The sequence below is a fragment of the Hipposideros armiger genome, unplaced genomic scaffold (genome assembly GCF_001890085.2).
Source record: "Hipposideros armiger isolate ML-2016 unplaced genomic scaffold, ASM189008v1 scaffold_75, whole genome shotgun sequence".
Classification (NCBI taxonomy): Eukaryota; Metazoa; Chordata; class Mammalia; order Chiroptera; family Hipposideridae; genus Hipposideros; species Hipposideros armiger.
In genome coordinates this window covers 8,003-12,176 of record NW_017731425.1, presented here as the reverse complement: position 1 = coordinate 12,176, position 4,174 = coordinate 8,003, and positions in this window count along the sequence as shown.

Genomic DNA, 4,174 nt, shown 5'->3' with positions numbered 1-4,174 from the left:
CTGTTCCCATCCCCCCAATTCCCCAATAAAAATCTTTAAAAAAAAATGTGCACTACTGTATTTACTGCAGTGCTATTCACAATAGCCAAGACATGGAAGCAACGATTGGTTAAAGAAATTGTGGTACATTTATACAATGGAGTATTACTCTGCCATAAAAAATGAAATGTTACCATTTGCAACAACATGGATGGACCTCGAGGATATTATGCTAAATGAAATAAGTGAGACAGAGAAAGACAAATACCAAATGATCTCACTTATATGTGGAATCTAAAGAACAGAATAAATGAACAAACAAAATAGAAATAGACTCATAGATACAGAGAACAAACTGATGGTTGCTAGATAGAAGGTGAGAGGAGGGGTGGGCAAGAAAAGTAAGGAGATTTGGAAGTACAAATTGGTAGTCACAAAATAGTCACAGGGATGTGAAATACAGCATGGGGAACATCGTCAATAATGTTGTAAAATATATGTGTGGTGTCAGATGGGTACTAGACTTATTAGGGAATTACTTCATAAATTATATAAATGTCTAACCACTGCACTGTACACCTAAAAGTAATATAAAATGATATTGAATGTCAACTATAATTAAAAATATATACCGGGAGTACCAAAAAATTGTATACAAGTGGATATTTTTGTCAACATTACTCAAGCAGTAGTTTGCCATTATCAGAAGTGTCTGGACACTGATGGTACCCACTTTGAGCACCTCTTGTAATTGCAGAAGTCAAATGTGACCTGTATTCATTTTTTGTTATCGATATATATTGAATATTACAATGTTAATATATGTATATTATATATACATTCATATATATATATATAGAGAGAAAGAAACAAAAAATGTATTAATTTTTGAAGTTTAATTGAATTATGATAGCAGTGTGTAGTATGACATTCACTCAAAAGATGGCACTAATCAAATGAATGCTAGTGTCACCATGCGATAGGTGAAATATATATGTATATATTTCAGCCTTAAAGAGGAAAGAAATCCTGTCACATGCACAACATGGATAAATATTGAGGACTTTAAACTAAGTGATTTAGACCATTTACAAAAAGACAAATAGTACTCATATATGATTCCAGGTATTTTTTTGTAGTCAAATTTATAGAAAAAAAATAGATTAGTGGTTGTCAGGGACTGAGGGTAGAGGGAAATGGAGAATTGTTTTTCAATGAATACAGAGTTTCAGTTTTTCAAGATGAAAAACTGTGCAGGTGTGTTGCAAAACAATGCTAATATACTTAACACTATCAAACTGTACACTTAAAATGGTTAACATAGCAAATGTTGTGCATTTTAACAAAAATTTAAAAATAAGCTGGAGCAGAGATGAAGGGAGCTGCTGAAGCATAGCCATGGAGTGCATAGATGGAAGTCAGGGTGTGTGAACACTGACAAGAGGAAATACCACCTACCTTTTCACTCACCTTTTGCTACACAACAACATGAACATCCCCTCGGAATATTGGCAGCAAACCACAGCTGTGGTGGCACTGGCTGTGACCATGCCACCAATAGAAATCACAGATGTTTTCATAAGGCCTCATGATGGTCCTAGAATCTCCAGATACCATTTAACCACATCCTACTTCAGAATCACTAATTTTAATAGTATAATTACCTTAATAAAGAGGCTCAAATTGGGCTTAAACTATTCAACGGTAAACATAAAAGTAGCAGTACCCAACTGGTCCACAAAATGAGAAACCTCAAATTTATTTGGACTCTTCTTTCCACCCTTCCCAGACATCCAATTGATCACTAACCATGTGGATTCTCTTTCTAAACCTTTTTCAAATTCATTTGATCCTGTTGGCTGTCTATTCTAACATCTTATTTTAAACCTTCATGGCACTTATTGGTTATGACTATGACTGACTTGGCTCCTGATTCACATCTAGCCCCTCCCCTCCCTGACTCCCCAAGGGTCTTTCTGCTCTTCTGGAGTTTTCTGATGATGAAATGTGGTCCTGATCCCAGGAGTCCTCTCTCTTCTTGCTTGAACAGTGGGGCTTCCTTTCAGTGAATGGCTCAGAAACTCACCCCATGTAGTCCCTTCCATTGAATACAGAGCTCTTGCCTCCATTTCTTTTCAAACAGAGCCCATTCTCATTGTGGTATTCCTCACCTCCAGTGACACAAAGGGACTCAAAATACGTGGACCAGAGTAGTGACCCTTGATCCACCTAGAGAGATATGAAGGTTTAAGTGTAGTGTGATCATACGATGGTGTGTGGAAACCCCCTGGACTCATGGCTGGAATTGTGAGGGATGCGAATTTGGGAGGGGTGCAGATTTGAGAGGGCAGGAGACCTGAGCACCAGCACCTGGCCAAGGTCGACATGTGTTCTGCATCCATCAGGAGGTGCTGTGGCCTAAGCACTTGCTTGACACACTCCAGTTTCTCACCCGCTTTTCCCATCCCCTTGTAGGTGATCCTGTGTGCTCACATATGTAAATGATGTCCCCCCTCTTACAGTCTCTCTTTTTCTCAGGTGGTGTCAAGATGGGGTTTGTACAGCCTCTAGAAAGGGGAAGATTTGCATGGAGACCTCCCTCTCTCAGGATCAGGGTGACATATAAGAAAGAAGGTTGAAGGCTCAGACCTGGCTGTGGGGCTCAGGAAACGGAGCCTGGGGGCATCTCCACCATGGCCTGGGCTGCACTCCTCCTCACCTTCCTCACTTACTGCACAGGTGCTGCCTGCAGGGAAATTTTGGAGGGCACCTATTTGTCACCAGGGATGATGACCTCCCTGGGAATGGGGTCTGTCCTGTCCTCACTGATCTGTGTCCCTCCTTCCTTTCAGGGTCTTAGACTGAGTTTGTGCTGATTCAGCCCCACTCTGGGTCTCTTGGACAGCAGGTCACACACCATCTCCTGTACCCTCAGTAGTGGCAAATTGGGAACAGATATGTGTACTGGTACCAGCAGTACACAGGGAGTGCCCCCACCCTTGTGGATCTATAAGGACAACAAAAGACCATTCAGGGTTCCTGGTCGTTTCTCGGGCTTCATCCGCAGATCCTCCAATGCTGCTTACCTGACCATCTCTAGGCTGCAGCCTGAGGATGAGGACAACTACTACTGTCAGCCTTCTGACAGCAGCCACAAGCACAGTAATTCAGGCCCATGGGGAAGTGCAACCAAAACTCCCCAGAGTGTCCCTGTCCTGTGTCTGCCCTCCCCCATCCCCACCAAGGAGGGGTGCACTTTCTTGTCTTCTGCTTGACTGCTAGAGTTGGAATTATCTTGAGTTCCTGTATTTTCTTTCCAAAATGCCAATTTCCCCTCCACATCTTGATGGATGATCGCCTGTCCCCTTTGCAATCATTTCATGGTGATGATTTAGTTCAGAGCAGTGTTTCTGAACCTTGGCACTACTGACAGTGGGGGAGGAGGGTCATTCCTTATGGAGGGGGTGCTGTTCTGTGCCTGCATGATGTCAGAATATTTTGGGGGCTGCACACATTAGACGTCAATAGAACTTTACTCTCTAACTCATGACACAAAAAACGCTCCAGACGTTTCCAAATCTGCCCTAGGAGGTGGGGAGCAAAAGCACCTGTTTCAGAACTACAGGTTTAAAAGACCATGGTTTTAGCTGTTAGAAAGGTTTTGGCTTTGAGCCCTGTTTATGCTATTCAGCTGGACAGAAGGCTAGATGTATCAACTCTCTGTGCTTCTGTGTTATGTATGTTAGACAAAACAGTTGCACAGGCCTCAAATGATTGCCCTGATGGATGAATAACATTCTAAACTCCAGAGGTCAGGAAACTTGTTACCCAGTCATTTGGAGAGTGGAGTACAATTTTCACCAGACTAGGTGTGTAATTAATCTTTATATGAAGCACATAAAAATATAATAGTTCTCTCTTCATTGATTCCTTCAGGGAGTACTTTTTAAGCATCAGATACAAACTGTACTCTCACAGTTTACATTTTAAGATGGGCATGAGAAACAGACAAGAACAGCAGCATAAATGAGTATATACTAAAGTCCTTTCTTTCACCAGAGTGTCAGGTTCAAATTTTGGCTCTGCCTTTACTTGGCTCTGTTCAAATTTCTGTCCTTGTACCCCAACTGTCCAGCATAGTCTCCACTAGCAGAATGTGTATATTTACGTGTTAATTTAAATTAAGTTAATTTAA